The sequence below is a fragment of the Orcinus orca genome, chromosome 13 (assembly GCF_937001465.1).
Source record: "Orcinus orca chromosome 13, mOrcOrc1.1, whole genome shotgun sequence".
NCBI lineage: Eukaryota > Metazoa > Chordata > Mammalia > Artiodactyla > Delphinidae > Orcinus > Orcinus orca.
In genome coordinates, this window is record NC_064571.1 from 35,857,669 (window position 1) to 35,876,696 (window position 19,028).

The window sequence follows — 19,028 nt, forward strand, 5'->3', positions numbered from 1 at the left end:
CTGATCCATCTACTTTTCTTGGGGACCAGAACAAGTGGAGATCAGTGATTTCAGACTGAAAGTACAGGAGCTTCACCTGTCCGCGTATAGATAGCTCTCCTTTTTGCTAAGGACTATCTTTCTGAGCCACCGACTTATATAAGGTCCCCAACGCTTGGCACCGGAGGCAACTACCCATATTCCATGACTGTTTATCACTGGGGTTAGATTAACAAGTTTTGATAGCTCAGGTCAAATCCATAAATCTGAATAGAAATAGCCATGTGTATTATTATCAGGAGGCAAAATATGTTGACGATTGGAAGTGCCTTGAATTCATGTCTTCCAATCTTCATTTTATAGCTAAAGACATCGAAGGGCACAGAAGTTGGAGGAACGAAGCCTAGACCACACAGTCGCTTGGCTCTGTTGGAGCTGAGTGACTCCAGGCCTGGGCTGCTGAGATTACGGACACCACTCAGCCATGGTCCTGGCTATTGGCTTATATAGCGGTTACACAAATAGTTAGAATCAAAGTGTTTTCCTAGGTGGCTGGTCTGCTAAATTATCCAACAAGAATCAGTAGCTATTCACCCAGGCTTGCATCTCTAATACTCCCCTAATTTAATTCTCTTCTGGTTATTTTCTCCAGGGCTATTTGTTCCTCTTTACGATAGAATCTAAATTATGCATTCAGTCCCAGCTCATGAGTGGAACAGGGATCTGAGGCATCGAAGAATAACATGGCACTCACCTGATACAATTGGACTATAAAGATTTTCCATTTAAATGATGCAGAAAGTAAAAAAAAAAAAAAAAAAAAAGCCTCTGGATGAATCAGACACAGCAGGCAGCCATGATTTCCACCTCTTCAGTTTATGTAGTTGAACCCTTTGAATATGCAAAACAAGCCCTATTGAGATTATCTGTGCTTGGAAAGCTCCTAATTTTCTCTCTAACTGAAAAAAGAGATATGGATTTGCAGGAGGAAAACGAAGGTCTACTGTAAGGGATTATATGGACTGCTGAGTCTAAATTCAGAAAACAATCCCTCGTACGTAGATGATGCTTTATGGTTTAGAAAACACTTCCACGTGGTCTCTTCAGTCCTCAGGATAGCCTGAGAATATTTCTAGGGTCATCAGTGGCACAGAGGAGTGCCAGAAACATTTTTCAGAGATACAAGAGGCACACAGCAGAGGCTGAAGCCTAGAATTACAAGATTTTCACTTTTAGAGAAAAGGCCTCAGAGATTGTTTAGTTAAACAACCCTCAATCCCATCAGCACCAGTAATTGTTTTACAATGTCTCTGAGAACTTTGGCTATCTAGTCTGTACACGAGCGCCTTGGAGACGGTTGCTCGGAATTCCACAGAGCGGTTCATTCCGTTCAAAAAAGTAGTTCAAGTTATTAGGCTGGAAAAAAATTTGAGCTCAAATCTTTCTCTTTGTGGCTTTTACTCACTCGTCCTGACTAGGGTATCAGGTGTCATGCAGGTTAGGAATACTAGCTACCATGTAGAAAGGGCCAAGTATCTAATACAGCACTTCACTCCCTATGAACCCTCTCAAGATGAGTATTAATTTCCATTTTTTCCCCTTTTTTATTGAAGTATAGTTGATTTACAATGCCGTGTTAGTTTCTGCTGTACAGCAAAGTATTATATCTATATCTATACTTTTTTCATATTCTTTTCCATCATGGTTTATTACAGGATATTGAATATAGTTCCCTGCGCTATACAGTAGGACCTTGTTGTTTATCTATTTTATATGTAATAGTTTGTACCTGCTAATCCCATACTCCTAATTTATCCCTCCTTCACTCCCCCTTTCCTCTTTAGTAATCATAAGTTTGTTTTCTGTCTGTGAGTCTGTTTCTGTTGGGTAAATAAGTACATTTGTATCATATTTTAGATTCAACATATAAGTGATATCATATGATATTTGTCTTTCTCTGTCTGACTTACTTCACTTAGTATGATAATGTCTAGGTCCATCCATGTTGCTGCAAATGGCATTATTTTATTCTTTTTTATGACTGAGTAGTATTGCATTGTATACATGTACCACATCTTTACCATTCATCTGCTGATGCACATTTAGGTTGCACATTACCATGTCTTGGCTAAGAAACAGATGACCAGAGAGATTAAATTCAGCGTGAAAAGACATGTAATTAGTGGTGAAACTAGCATTTGAACCCAAGTCTGTCTTGCTGTACCAGAACACATTGCCCAAGGGAAGGCTAGTCCTTTTGTACAGTGCTGCTTCCTAATATCTGAAGATGATTTAGGAAATCCTGTCAACATCTCTATGTCATGTTAGATAGAGTACCCTTTTGTTTGGGGTACAGTTTTTGGGTGGGGAATCAGGAAAATGCACACATGCATCTAGCTATAAAATATACATCTTAGTTCAGGTTAGTGTATTCCAGTTTAAGAACTCATGACTACTCCTCCAATCGTTCTCCAGCAATGTGAGTTTCCATTCACTCATTGCTGTCACAGTCATGGTACTCTGGAGCTGTCCTAGTTTGTCAATGCCCCTCATTTTATGTGGTGCCCAGGACTGAGCACACTGCTCTGAGATACCAGTACAACCCACTGGTTGGGAAGGAATTCCAAATCAGCACCACTCCTGCTCTATCCTGCCCACTCTGCTCTCATGAATTCACCAAAGCTCAACAACGTGACCACGGTCACCTGTAATTCATGGTTCCCTGTAAGAGTATGCCTTTTGGTCCCAGCTTCAGGGTTTTTTTGCCTCGTGAGATGAAGTTCATACCTGGGGCATAAAGATCCTTCTCAAGCCATATCCAAAGCTGTGTAGAAAATGTCTTTGAACACAGTAGAGGGTGTTTTGTTTTATGCTATTTCCTGATAGTGCAGGAGACAGATGCCTGTAGTAAACAAGCCCCAGTGGAATCTCTGCTCAGCAAGAATGTCCGCTGGGTATGCGAGCATGTTTCCACTTAGTCTCACTATCTCGGTTCCTCCAAGAAAGACCTTGCAGGCTCTCTGTTCTTTTTCACACCACACACAGGGTAGCCTTAAAAAGGCAGTAGCATGACCTCTTCACATATATCAATTATTTGTTTTTTGCTTTCCATAAAAACGAACCCAAATTTTTGCAATAAATTCTAAAGGCTGGGATGCTACCTGTGATGGCCAAATTTTCTTGGGTTGGCTGGTGTCTCACCTTTAGAAGCACCCTGCTGAGATGGTTCCGCTCACCTCCGTGCTTCGTACCTGGATAGGGGAGAAGAAAGGAGAACAGCTAAAGAACAGCTAAAGAAAGGAGATGGAGGCCGAGTTAAATAGACAGATAAAATGATGCCGTTGGGTCTCATTCAGGAACTCAGTTGATGCAGATGTCACTCCCTCTTCCTTGAACCTTCCTTTGCTTGGTTTCCAATACAACACTTTCTAGGTTTTCCCTCTACCTTTCTCAATTTCTGTTGTTAGTTTCTCCTGTTACCCCCGACCTCTTACCGGTGGAGCACCCCAGGGTTTAATCCGTGCTCCTTGCCTCTCCCTATACTCACTTCCTTAGGGATTTCTCCTAGTTTCAAGGTTTTAAACACTATGTCTGTGCTGGTGACTCCCCCCAAATTATAACTTCATTCCAGACCTCTCTCTTAAACTCCAGACATGTATACCCAGCTCCCTACTTAACGTTTCCTCTGAGATGTCCAATAGATGTCTCTGTCCAAAACTGAACTGATCTTACCCTAAAACATGCACCACTTGTAGCCTTCCCCATCTCCATTGATCTTTCAGTTTCCCAGGTCACAAAACCTTGAAGTCATTGTTTACATCTCTTCTCTCCAAGCCAACATGAAATCTGTGAGCAAATCCTTCCATGTGTATCCAGAATCTGACCCCTCCTCCACATCTTGTTCTATGTCACCATTTCTCGCTTGGAATATTTCAATACACACCCAGCCACTTTGCCTGCTCCTACATGGGTCTCCCTAGTCTGCTTCTGACACAGCAGCCAGTATGGTCTTCTTGAAATATTAAATCAGATCATGTCACTTCTGCTCAAAACTAGTAAAAGTCAAAGTCCTTCCATTAATTTATGTGATTTGGCCCTGAATTACCTACCTTCTTGCTTCCTCTCTAGCTTCTTTTCTCTCACTCATTCTCCTCCAGGCATACTTACCTCCTAACTAACTCTCCCTCAGCATCTTCAAGTGTTTGCTCCAGTGTCACCTTGTCACTAAAGCCAACCACTCCTCCAAGCAGTGCACACACATCCCCCACTCTGATCTCCTCACTTGACTCTATTCTCTTTTCTTTGTTATTTCCAATACGCCTAACAATTGCTTATCTAGTATGTTTAGTGCTTGTCGCCTGTCTTTCTCCACTAGAATGTAAGCTCCACAAGGGCCAGGATGTTCATCTGATTAATTCATTTATGTATCTTGGCAATGAGAACAGAGCCTGGTCCAGAGGAGACAATCAATAAATACCTGTTGAATAAAGCAATTAATGCATAAATGAACAAAGATCATGTGAACCAAAAGCAAGAGGGTCCGATTTTGCTGTTGCTATATATGATCATTAATAACTGCAATGAAATATCTGGATAAAAAGTAGATGTATTCTTATTATACTGCTGTGGAGAGGGCATTTTTTTTTAACATCTTTATTGGAGTATAATTGCTTTACAATGGCGCGTTAGTTTCTGCTTTATAACAAAGTGACTCAGTTATACATATACGTATGTTCCCATATCTCTTCCCTTTTGTGTCTCCCTCCCTCCCACCCTCCCTATCCCACCCCTCTAGGTGGTCACAAACCACCTAGCTGATCTCCCTGTGCTGTGTGGCTACTTCCCACTAGCTATCTGGGCATTTTCTTTCAAACTCTTTAGTTTTGGTATAACACACATACTTTCAGTGAGAAAAATCTCAAGTGTACATACGCGTGAGGTTTTAACAAAGTGAACACAGTGATGTAACTAGATATATCACCGTGTATCGTGTTCAAGATCAAGATACAGAACATTAACAGCAAACACAGAAGCCCCCCTTGTGCCTTAATTCCAGTCATAACCCCCAAAGGTAGCCCCTCTAATGATGTCTAACACCATTATTTAATTTTGCCTTTTTTGAATTTTATATTAAAAGGATATATGCACATGATGCTTTAGTGTCTGGCTTCTTTAAACTTGTGTCTACTGCTGTGACATGTGGCAGAAATGTATTCTTTTTTACGACTGTTTAGTATTCTGTTATATATGTATACCATAACTTGTTTTTTTTTTTTTCATTTTAAGACACTGAGGTCTACTTTGATTGTTTTCAGCAATGTTTATAGCTTTCAAAGTAAATAGCTTACACACACCATTTGTTAAATTTATTCCTGAATAATTCCATATGTTTTGTAAAACTCAGTTGGCTATGGCATTGTACTTTCATTTTCTAAATATTTGCTGCCAATAAATCAAATACAATTGATTTTCACATATTGACCTTGTATCTTGTGCCACTGCTGAATTCTCTTAGTTTTATAAGATTTTTGAAGTTCCTTTTGATTTTCTTTCATAAAAATAATTTTGTAATCTATGAAAAAGATAGTTTTACTTTTTTCTTAATGTAAATGTCTTTTATATTTATTTATTTATTTATTTGCCGTGGTGAGAACAGACCTTCTTTTTCTCTCTCTTATGGAAAACATATTTAATGTTTCACCAATAATTATGATGCTAGCTGTAGGTTGGTTTTTAAATATGTGTATGTATCTGTGCACACCCCCCCCCACACACACACCCACACACCCCACACAGAGTCTTTATCATACTGAGGAAGTTTCCTTCTAGTCCTTGTTTTCAAGAGTTATTATAATGAATGGGCATTCAATCTTGTCAAAAACTTTTTCTACATCTATTGAGATTAACATATGTTTTTCTACTTTACGCTATTAATATGGTAAATTACACTGACTAATTTTTGAAGGTTAAGCCAACCTTGCGTTCCTGGTATAAACCCCATTTGGTCAGGATATATTATCCTTTTTATATATTATGGAATATATTTTGCTAGTAGTTCAAAAATATTTTTTCATCTCTGTTCCTGAGAAATATTATCCTGCGGTTTTTTTTTTTTTTTTGTAATGTTCTTATCATCCTTTGGTATCAGGTTTATCCTGGGTTCATAAAATAAATTTGGAATTGTTCTCCCCCCTTCATTTTTTGAAAAGTTTAGGGAGTTTGGTATTATTTCTTATTTACATGTTTGATTGTACTTAGTAATTAAGCCATCTTGGCCTGGTGTTTTCTCTGTAGAAAGGTTTTTAATTTCAAATGCAATTTCTTTAATGGAAATGGGACAAATCAAATTTGAGCCAGTTTTCATAAACTGTATTTTTAAGAAATTTGACCATGTCATCTAAGTTGGCTCTATTCATTGGCAAACATTTTTCTTAGTATTTCCTAATTATTTCTTTAATGTCTGTAAGATCTGTGGCAATGTTCCTTTTGTCATTCTTGAAATCAGTAATTTGTTTTCTCTATTTTTTATTTTATTCTACTTATCTTATTTTACTTTTGACTAGTTATATATCAACTTTGTTGATCCTTTAAGAATCTAAATTTTGACTTTGTTGATTTTTGCCATTATTTGTCTGCTTTCTATGTCATTAATTTCTCCTTTTATCTATTTAATACCTCTTTTAAAATACTTTTTGGTTTAATATGCTCTTCTTTTTACATGAGAAGCTTAGGTCATTGATATGAAAGTTATTTTTCTTTTCTCATATAAGCATTTAAAGCTATAACTTTCCCTCAGTATTCCTCCAGACATTAATGTGTTCAATTGTTATTATTCAGATTAAAATATGTTATAATTTTTCCTATGGCTTCCTTTTTGGTCTATGGTTTATCTAGAAGTAAGTTTATTAATTTTCAAATATGTGGGAGTATTTCAGATATCTTATTTTTATCTACATCTAATTTAATTACATTGTAGTCAGAGAATGTACTTCTTGTGGAGTTAATTCTTTGAAATTTATTGAGACATTTTTTAGCCCAGCATGTGATCTGTTCTGTTGATGGCTCCATTTATACTTGGGAAGAATGTGGATTCTGCAATTATTGGTGGTAGTGTTCTATCAATATCAATTAGGTCAAATAGGTTCATAGTGTTGTACAGGTCTTCTATACCCTTAAAGATGATTTTTCTACCTATTCTATCAAATATTGATAGAGGAGTGTTAAACTCCCCAACTACAATTGTGGATTTATCTATTTGTTGCTTAAGGTCTGTCAATTTCTGACTTTCACAGTTTGAAGCTTTATTAAAAGGGGCATGCTTGTCTATGGCTTCCTGATGAATTAACCCATTTATCGTTATTAAATATACCTTTTTGTATTTGATAGTATTTCTTTTTCTGAAATCTACTTTGTCTGATATTGATATAGTCACCCCAGCTTTTTTGTGATTAGTATTTGCATGATAGATAATTCTTATCCTTTTACTTAAAACTTTTTGTATTGTTGTATTTGAAGTGCATTTCTTTCAGACAGCATAAGGTTGAGGTTTGCACTTTTATCCAGCTTAAAAATTTATACAGTTGACTCTTGAACAATGCAGGGGTTAGGGGCGCCAACTCCCCATGCAATCAAAAATCTGTGTATCACTTTTCACCCACCAAAACTCAGCCTACTGTTCGTTCGTTTACTTGTTTGTTTGTTTTTGGCCACGTGGCATGCGGGATCTTTTTCCCTGACCAGGGGTCGAACCCATTCCCCCTGCAGTGGAAGCATGGAGTCTTAACCACTGGACCACCTGGGAAGTCCCTGAACTCAGCCCACTGTTAACCGGAAGTCTTACTGATAACATAAACCATCTATTAGCACATATTTTCTGTAAGTATTACATACTGCAATCTTACAATAAAGTAAGTTAGAGAAAAGAAAATATTAAGCAATCATAAGGAAGAGAAAAAACATTTACAGTACTGTACTGTATTTATCAATAATGTAAGTTTACATCATCTGTTTACAAGATGAATTATCTTCAGTATCTATATCAGTACTGTCTTACAGGATACGAAACACTGTAGATGTTATATGTATTATTAACACTAGACATGAAAAATAAGAAACTGTGAAAAAGAAATTCATATCTTTTTACAGGTATAACAATTCATGCATGGATAACGAAGAAGCAACAATATGATTGCTTTATGGTAGCCTAGTGTAAGCAATATGATTGCCTCATGGTAGCCTAGGCTAACACTAATGAATGAATTGTTATAACATTTTTATGGTATGTAGTATTACAGTCATATTCATAATAAAGTATCAGAAATATTGTTATATTTTTTAAAACCATTTGCCTGTGATGATAGGCTGATATGCAGTTTCTCCAATTACGAGAGAGAGAGGCATACTGTACGGTAATGTAATTCTTTGAAAACAAAGTTATAAAACAGTAAGAAAAGTAACACATCATCAACTTTATATTTAATATCACTCACCTTATACCTAGGTAAAGATAGGCTATCCATTTCAATACAAGTCTTGCACATGATGTTCTAACAATGAGTACTTAGGTGGTGATGATGACACAAAAGCACCTCATGTAGTTCTTGCCATATAGTTATTACATTTCACATGAAGACACTCACACACACAACAGATAAGTTTGTTACTTGTATGTCATAATGATTATTTATTACTCATTAAGAGGCAGGGGATCATCATAAAGGTCTTCATCCTCGTCGTCCCGTTGAGTAGGCTGGGGAAGAGACGGAAGAGGAGGGGTTGGTCTTGCTGTCTCAGGGGTGCCAGAGGCGGAGGAGGTGGTGGAGATGGAAGGGGAGGCAAGAGAGGCAGGCACACTCAATGTTAATTTATGGAGATACATTGTAATTTCTGTCTGACCCTTTTGCTTTTTCAGTTCTCTAAAAATGTGTCTATATGATACCAATCCTTCTTCCACCATTTGCTTTAGTTTCATTGCCCGTATCATAGAAGTGTCCATGTCGTAAGATCAGTCAAAAGCAATCTCGAATGAGACTTGTTCTGCCAGATTATCTAATGTCAACTTGTTTTCTGGCACTGCTTCTATGTCTTCTTCCTCATCATCTGGCCCTGGTTTGGAAGCACTCTTCTCCACCAAGTCATGTTCTGTTAATTCCTCTGGTGTGGTGTCTGTTAGCGCTTAGATTTCTCCAAGGTCCATATCTTGAAACCCTTCACCCCCTGCCCCCAAACCTTTTTTGCCATATCCACAGTCTCATGATTTCCTTGTTTGGCTCTGTCTGAAATCCTGTAAAGTCATGCACAACATCTGGCCATGGTTTTCTCCAGCAAAAATTTATTGTTTGAGGCTTGATGGCTTACATGGCTTTTTGTATAACAACCAACAATGGTATCACCAATAGTGTAATCCTTCCAGACTTTCATGACATTCTCGTTGTCGGGGTTCTCTTCCATAGATTGACAATCCTTTCCACAGAGTGCTGTGTGTAATGAGCTTTAAAGGTCCTTATGACCCAGTGATCTAGAGGCTGAATTAAAGACTATTTTGGGGGAGCAAGTAGACCACTTTGATGACTTTGGTGTTGAACTCATGGGGCTCTGGGTGGCCAGAGGTATTGTTCAATATCAAAAGAAATTTAAAAGGCAATCACTTACTGGAAAGGTACTTCCTGACTTCAGGGACAAAGCATCAATGGAACCAATCAAAAAAAAAGGGTTTTCTTGTTGTCCAGGCCTTCTTTTTTTTTTTTTTTTTTTTTGCGGTACGTGGGCCTTTCACTGTTGTGGCCTCTCCCGTTGCAGAGCACAGGCTCCGGACGCGCAGGCTCAGTGGCCATGGCTCACGGGCCCAGCCGCTCTGCGACACGTGGGATCTTCCCGGACCGGGGCACGAACCCGCGTCCCCTGCATCGGCAGGCAGACTCTCAACCACTGTGCCACCTGGAAAGCCCTGTCCAGGCCTTCTTGTTGTGCAACCAAAGGACTGGCAGTTGGTGTTTATCTTTTCCCTTCAAGGCTCAGGAGTTAGCAGCTTTATAGATAAGGGCAGTCCTGATCATAAACGCAACTGCATTTGCACAAAACCATAGTTAACCTATCCCTTATTGACTTAAATGCTGGTGCTCCCTTATCTTCCTTACTAATAAATGTCCTTTGTGGCATGTTTTTTTCGAGTCGGTAATTTTTTTTTTCTTGGCCACGCTATGCGGCTTCTTAGTTCCCAGACAGGGATCGAACCCAGGCCCAGTGAAAGCACAATGTCCTACCGCTGGTCCACCAGGGAATTCCCCAGAGTATGGCACACTTGTCTGCATTAAAAACCCATTCAGGTAAATATCCTTTCTCCTCAATGATTCTCTTAATTGTGTCTGGGAATTTGTCTGCTGTCTCTTGGTGAGCAGAAGCTACTTCTCTTGTTATCTTGACACGTTTTAAGTCAAGCCTCTTTCTAAAATTATCAAACCATCCTTTGCTGGCATTAAATTCTCCAGCTTTAGATCCTTCACCTTGTGCTTTAAGTTGTCATATAATGACTTCACTTTTTCTTGAATCATATTAGAGTCTACAGGTATGCCTTTTTTATGGCAATTCTGCACCCACATAAAAGCTGCATTTTCATTATGAGATAAAAAGGTATTTTGCAAAAAGTGTAAGGTGTTTGAGCCTGCTAGCATAGCTGCAGCAACAGCTTCACGCATTTCCTTTGCTTTTTTCATAGTGATCCTTAGGCTGGATTCATTTATCTTGAAATGGTGGGAAACTGCAGCCACAGACCTCAATCTATACGGTGCATATCAAACAATGTAACTTTTTCATGTAATATCATGACTTTTCTCTGCTTTTTGGGAGAACTTCTAGCATCACTAGTAGCACCTAGTATGGGTCCCATGGTATTATTTCAAGGTTTATGGTATTGCACTAAACATGAAAAAAAATACATGAGAACTGTGAGAGATCACCTTTTACTGTGAAAGGCAATTTACCGGAGAGACAAAATGCTCTCTCAGAGATGATTAGCATCACACATGTTTTAAGTATTAAGATTCTCAAAATACTTGAGGTCACCACAATAGCACCAGGAGGTGGCTATGGAATTATTGCAGTAGTACCATATATACTATAGTTAATTTTATGCAGTTATTATTTAATGCCACTTCTTTATGTTTCTTTACGTTTCTCTCAACTATGAATAGCACCATGTATGGTCTGTAAGTGTGTGCATAAGTTTTGATAAATTTTAACATTTTATAATAGACTTGTGTATATTTGATGGTAGTAAATGATAAACTACACTAGTATCTATGTATATTTTACAAATTCATGACATACCTTTTTCTTCTTTTTTTTTTTTTTTTTGGTTGTTGATATTTCTAGGCTACTCAGTTTGCAAGATGTTTTCAAACTGTCACAAATCTCCAAAATATTTTCCAATATATTTATTGAAAACAAATCCACTTATAAGCGGACACACGCAGCTCAAACCCATGTTGTTCAAGGGCCAAATGTACTTATTAATGGCAATGTATATTTTATCTACATGTATTATAATTGTTCATATGTCTGAGTTTATCATCTTGCTGTTTTTACCTATTACTTCTATCTGTTCCTTATTCCTTTGTTCCTCCTTTTCTGTCTTCTTCCGGCTATACATCTTTGTTTCAGTTTTTTAAATGATTCCTCCAGAAATTAAATGTGTATTCTTAAGTTATCAGTCTACCTTGGATTAATATTATACTGCTTCAAGTATAATATAATAACTTTGTATCAGTATACATTTATTTACCCCCCTCCCATTTTTAAAAAAATTATTTTATTTTTTTAAATTTTATTAAAAGGTTCTTATTAGTTACCTATTTTATACATATTAATGTATATATGTCAATCCCAATCTCCCAGTTCATCCCACCACCACCCTCCCCTTCCCCCCTTTGTGTCCATACGTTTGTCCTCTATATCTGTGTCTCTATTTCTGCCTTGCAAAGCAGTTCATCTCTACCATGTTTCTAGATTGCACATATAGGCATTAATATGCTATATCTGTTTTTCTCTTTCTGACTTACTTCACTCTGTATGGCAGTCTCTAGGTCCATCCACGTCTCTACAAATGACCCAATTTCATTCATTTTTATGGCTAAGTAATACTCCATTGTACATATGTACCACATCTTCTTTATCCCTTCATCTGCTGATGGGCATTTAAGTTGCTTCCATGACCTGGCTATTGTAAATAGTGCTGCAATGAACATTGGGGTGCATGTGTCTTTTTGAATTATGGTTTTCTCTGGGTATATTCCCAGTAGTGGGATTGCTGGGTCATATGGTAATTCTATTTGTAGTTTTTGAAGGAAACTCCATACTGTTCTCCATAGTGGCTGAACAATTTACATTCCCACCAAAAGTGCAAGAGGGTTGCCATTTCTCCATACCCTCTCCAGCATTTGTTGTTTGTGGATTTTCTGATGATGCCCATTCTAACTGGCGTGAGGTGATATCTCATTGTAGTTTTGATTTGTATTTCTCTAATAATTAGTGATGTTGAGCAGCTTTTCATGTGCCTCTTGGCCATCCGTACATCTTCTTTGGAGAGATGTGTCTTTAGGTCTTCTGCCCATTTTTTGATTGGGTTGTTTGTTTTTTTAATATTGAGCTGCATGAATTGTTTATATATTTTGGAGATTAATCCTTTGTCCGTTGATTGGTTTGCAAATATTTTCTCCCATTCTGAGGGTTGTCTTTTTGTCTTGTTTATAGTTTCCTTTGCTGTGCAAAAGCTTTGAAGTTTCATTAGGTCCCGTTTGTTTATTTTTGTTTTTATTTCCCTTACTCTAGGAGGTGGGTCAAAAAGGATCTTGCTGTAACTTATGTCATAGAGTTTTCTGCCTATGTTTTCCTCTAAGAGTTTTATAGTGTCTGACCTTACATTTAGGTGTTTAATCCATTTTGAGTTTATTTTTGTGTATGGTATTAGGGAGTGTTCTAATTTCATTCTTTTACATGTAGCTGTCCAGTTTTCCTGCCACCACTAGTAAAGAGGCTGTCTTTTCTCCACTGTGTATTCCTGCCTCCTTTTTCAAAAATAAGTTGACCATATGAGCATGGGTTTATCTCTGGGCTTTCTGTCCTGTTCCATTGCTCTATATTTCTGTTTTTATGCCAGTACCATACTGTTTTGATTTCTGTAGCTTTGTAGTATAGTCTGAAGTTCGGGCCTTATCTCTTATAACATTCTTTAAAGTCTATTTTATCTGCTATGAGTATTGCTACTCCAGCTTTCTTTTGATTTCCATTTGCATGGGATATCTTTTTCCATCCCCTCACTTTCAGTCTGTATGTGTCCCTAGGTCTGAAGTGGGTCTCTTGTAAACAGCATATATATGGGTTTTGTTTTTGTACCCATTCAGCGAACCTGTGTTTTTTGGTGGAGCATTTAATCCATTTACATTTAAGGTAATTTTCGATATGTATGTTCCTATTACCATTTTCTTAATTGTTTTGGGTTTGTTTTTGTAGGTCTTTTTCTTCTCTTGTGTCTCCCATTTAGAGAAATTCCCTTAGCATTTGTTGTAGAGCTGGTTTGGTGGTGCTGAATTCTCTTAGCTGTTGCTTGTCTGTAAAGCTTTTGATTTCTCCATTGAGTCTGAATGAGATCCTTACTGGGTAGAGTAATCTTGGTTGTAGGTTCTTCCCTTTCATCACTTTAAGTATATCATGCCACTCCCTTCTGACTTGTAGAGTTTCTGCTGAGAAATCAGCTGTTAACCTTATGGGAGTTCCCTTGTATGTTATTTGTCATTTTTCTCTTGGTGCTTTTAATAATTTTTCTTTGTCTTTAATTTTAGTCAGTTTGATTACTATGTGTCTCAGCATTTTTCTCCTTGGGTTTGTCCTGCGTGGGATTCTCTGTGCTTCCTGGACTTGGGTGGCTATTTCCTTTCCCACGTTAGGGAAGTTTTTGACTACAATCTCTTCAAATATTTTCTCAGGTCCTTTCTCTCTTTTCTCCTTCTGGGACCCCTATAATGTGAATGTTGTTGTGTTTAATGTTGTCCCAGAGGTCTCTTAGCCTGTCTTCATTTCTTTTCATTCTTTCTTCTTTATTCTGTTCCTTGGCATTGAATTCCACCATTCTGTCTTCCAGGTCACTTATCTGTTTTTCTGCCTCAGTTATTCTGCTATTGATTTCTTCTAGTGTATTTTTCATTTCAGTTATTGTATTGTTCATCTCTGTTTGTTTGTTCTTTAATTCTTCTAGGTGTTTTTTCTTTAATTCTTCTAGATCTTTGTTAAACATTTCTTACATCTTCTCGATCTTTGCCTCCATTCTTCTTCCTCATCCTGGATCAGGACCAGGATCATCTTCACTATCATTATACTGAATTCTTTTCTGGAAGGTTGCCTATCTCCCCTTCATTTAGTTGTTTTTCTGGGGTTTTATCTTGTTCCTTCAACTGGTACATAGCCCTCTGCCTCTTCATCTTGTCTATCTTTCTGTGAATATGGTTTTTGTTCCACAGGCTGCAGGATTGTAGTTCTTCTTGCTTCTGCTACCTGCAGAAGGATGAGTCTATCTCCACCATCCCATTTTTTAGGCTATTATATGATACTGATATTTTCTTTCACGCATATCATAAATCCAATAAAATATTACTATTGGTGTTATTTATGCTTTAAACAATTGACATTTAAAGAATTTAACAGGAGACAATATGTTTTTATTTACCCACCATTTTACCGTCTCTTTTCTTCATCCTGTCCTGTATAGACTTGAGTCTCCACTTAGTAACTCATTCAGCCTAAGTACTTTCTTTAACATTGTTTGGTTTTGGTAGTATGGGTTTTCTTATGACAAAGTCTCTCAGCTTTTGTTTATTTGACAATGACTTTATTCCACTTCTGTTGTGAAAAATATTTTCATTAGAAGTATAATTCTAGTTTGATGTGTTTTTGTTTTTAGTACTTTGGAGATATGTTCTGATCTGCCCTGTTTCTGGTGAGAAGTTGACCATTTTTCTTACTGTTATTTTCCAATATGTAATGCATACTCTTTTTCTATGGCTGATTTTGCAACTTTTCATCTTTGGTTTTCAGAAATTTGAAATGATGTGCCTAGGCATGAGTTTTATTTGTTTATTCATCCTGCTTGGGGTTAATTGGAATTCTGGGATTTGGAAGCTATTTTTTCCTTATTAAACTTGGAAAAATTTTGGCAGTTATTTCTTGAAATATATTTTTCTTCCTTATTCTTCTTCTGGGTCTTCTAATACATGTATATTAGACTGCTTGATATTATCTCAAACATTACTGATGCTGTATCCCTCCTTTCTTTTCTTAATACCTTATCCTGCTCATCTTTACTTTGGATAATTTCTAAAGACCTGCTTTTACACTTCTTTTACCTATATTCTACAGTGTCCACTCTTCTATGAGCTCATTCAATGGATATTTTATTCTAGAAATTGTATTTTTCAGTTGAAAAATTTACATTTGTTTCTTTTTTACATTTTCAATTGCTTTCCTGAAATGCTTCATCTCTTTACTCATTATATCTATATTTTTCTGTAAATTCTTTAACATATATGTGTTTTAAAAATTCTTGTCTACTAATTTCAATAATTTTGTCATCTTTGTTTCTACTTTTATTGACTATGTTTTCTTTTAATTATGGTTACACTTTCCTGCTTTTAAGCTTTACACTTAAAAAAATTTTTATTCCAGACATTGTGAACAAAAAATAGTGGAGGCAAAAGTATAATGTTGTTTTATTTTGTTTATTCACCAGAAAGGGAAATCCCTTTCCATTGTTTGGCTGTTAGGATTAAGGGTTGATCATTTAGATTCCTCCTAGAACCAAAATGAATGGCAGCTCTAAGTATATTTAGTTCGCCTGTGAAGAGCTCAACCCCTAGTGTCCTTTGTAAATATCTTTCTATTATCTTTTCAGTATTGGAACTGAGAGTGGTTTTTGTTGCATTTCAAGATAAATTTGTTTTACCTTTGAATTCAACAGGGCCCAAGAACCCAATTACTGTGAAAATGAGCAACATTAGAGTTTCAAACCCCCTCCATTGGTGATTTCGTGGCAAAAATTTAGGGATATGGTAAGGGAAAATACTTGTCAGGTCAACCAATTCTGCTTCTGTATTTGGGGGTTTACCCAGATTCCAATATGTCCTGTCAACTTACACAGTATTCTAAGGTTTGTCTGATTTCTCCTCATCCATGCAAAGTTTCTTTGATTATGAGAAACCGGCCCTTCCATTCAATTGTCCCCAGAGTGGTCACACTTTAGATATGCAAGCTTCCGTGGCTTTCTGCTCACTTATGAAGGAATAATTTCCCTTTAGAACTTAGTTTATCAAGGATTCCTTGTTTGTAGTATTCTTTGCTAGCCAGTTAAAATAATAAAAACATGATTTTAATTTTATCTGGATTGTTCTTATTATTACTATGGGAACAACAACCTTTTGTGTCCTTCTGACTCCTAACCAAAATAAAAAGTATTTGCATTTATTTTGGGGAAATATTTTATATGGATATAGAGTTCTAGATTTTCAGTTATTTTCTTTGAGCACTTTGAAGATGTCATTCCATTATCATCTCTTTTCCCATATTTTCTGTTTCAAAGTCAGTCTTATGTCTTATTGTTGCCCCTTTGAAGATATGTCATTTTTTCCCTCCACTACATCTGCTTTCCAGATTTTTCTCTTTGATTTTGATTTTCAGCAGTTCTACTAAGATAAGCCTAGGTATGGTGCTATTATAATAATCTTAGGTGAGGATTTGTGGTGGGCTTGCATTACCATTGAATTGACATTGTAGCTTGTTCAAAAATTAATTGGCCACACACAAAAACAGACACATAGATCAATGGAACTGAATAAAGAGCCCAGAAATAAACCCACACAAGTGTGGTCAATTAATCTATGACAAAGGAGGCAAGAATGTACAATAGAGAAAAGACAGCCTCTTTGATAAGCAGTGTTGGGAAAACTGGACAGCTACATGCAAAAGAATGAAACTGGACTACTTTCTCACATCACATACAAGAATAAACTCAAAACAGATTAAAGACCTAAATGTAAGACCTGAAACCTTAAAACTAGAAGAAAACAGAGGCAGTGACCTCTTCGACATCGGTCTTAGCAATATGTTTTTGGATGTCTCCTCAGGCAAGGGAAACAAAAACAAAAATAAACAAATGGGACCTAACCACAGCAAAGGAAACTGTCAGCAAAACAAAAGGCAACCTATTGAATGGGAGAAGATATTTGCAAATGATATGTCCAATAAGGAGTTAATATCCAAAATATTTAAAAAACTCGTACAACTCAATATCAAAAAGCAATCTGCCCAAACAATTAAAAAATGAGTAGAAGATCTGAATAGCCGTTTTTACAAAGAAGACATACAGATGGCCAATAAGAAAAGATGATCAATATCACTAATCATCAGGGAAATGCAAATCAAAACCACAATAAGATACTACCTCACACTTGTCAGAATGGCTCTCATCAAGAAGACTACAGATAACAAATGTTGGCAAGGATGTGGAGAAAAGGGAACCCCTATACATTTTTGGTAGGCATGCAAATAGGTACAGCCACTATGGAAAACAGTATGGAGGTTCTTCAAAATTTTAAAAATAGAACTACCATATGACCCAGCAATTCCACACCTGGGTATTTATCCAAAGAAAATGAAAACACTAATTCAAAAAGGTATATGCATCCCAGTGTTCATGACAGAATTATTTACAATAGCCAAGATACACACACACACACACACACACACACACACACACGCACACAGAGGAATGTTACTCAGCCATAAAAAAGAATGAAATTTTGCCATTTGCAACAACATGGATGGACCTATTATGCTTAGTGAAATAAGTCAGAGAGAGACAACTACTGTATGTTTTCACTTACATGTGGAATCTAAAAAAACAAACTATTAAAAAATAAATAAAACAGAACAGAAACAGACTCACAGATGCAGAGAACAAACTAGTGGTTGCCAGAGGGGAGAGGGGTAGGGGTAGGGGCAAAATAGGTGACGGGGATTAAGAGGTACAAACTACTAGGTATAAAATAAAAAAGTGAGAAGGATGTAAAGTACTTCACTGGGAATATATGCCATGTTTTATAACTTTGAATCGAGTATAATCTACAAAAATATCAAATTACTATGTTGTATACCTGAAACTAATATAATATTGAAAGTCAACAATACTTCAATAAAAAAATTAAACAAAAATAAAAAAATTAATTGGCCTTAGATGTGTGGATATATTTCTGGATTCTTGATTCTATTCTATTAATCTATGTGTCTAGGCTTTCACCAATACAACTCTGTTTTGATTACATTGCTATTATTTTATACTTTTATACATTTCTTCTAATTTTGCTTTAGACAGTCAATTAATTTTAGAGCATTTAAAGATTAGAAAAAATGAATTTTATGATTACTTTCATTTTACCCACTTCCATCACTCTCTCATTCTTTTTGAAGATTCAAGTTTCTTTTTCACATTACAGGAAAATCGAAGGGATTTTTCCATAGGGGAGAGAGGTCTGGGCAGGGCCTGGTGCCTGTCTCCTAGTGAATTCTGCTCTCCTCTACCAGGTCTGCCCCAGAATGGAGGCTCTCTTCGGTCTCCTGCCTGTCTTCATTCTTTCTCATGAGCACCTGGGTAAATTCCTGACCAAAATTGATAGAGAGGAGCCTGCGACTGGGTGTGAATTACCCTTGTATTCTATGTCTTAAGGTGATTCTATGTTCTCATAGAAGCCCACACTCAGCCTTTACCAATTCATCAAAAATACTGGCTGAAATCTTTTTACCCACTGTGTGACTGTCCCGTCTTCCTGCTGTGCTCTGCATAGGCAAATCAATGCTTCAGTATCTTCCTTCCTCTTTGGAAGCATCTGTCCTTCCTTAGATGTTTGTCCTGCAACCTCAACTCTCTCATAGATTCAAGAAAAGTTATGATTTTGTAGATTATCCATCTCTTCCCTGTTATTATAGCAGAAGCAACGATCTTTCTAGCTTTC

General features: G+C 36.8%; 1 long non-coding RNA gene across 1 annotated transcript; it reads right to left on the minus strand.

Annotated features, from left to right (window-relative positions):
• Positions 1 to 764: 764 nt before the first annotated feature.
• On the minus strand, positions 765 to 8,495 carry LOC125960924 (uncharacterized). The gene is made up of 3 exons (XR_007471112.1): positions 8,469 to 8,495; positions 3,181 to 3,230; positions 765 to 870 (listed from the first exon to the last, which is right to left on the minus strand). It is a non-coding gene; the product is annotated as an uncharacterized LOC125960924 (long non-coding RNA).
• Positions 8,496 to 19,028: the final 10,533 nt, after the last annotated feature.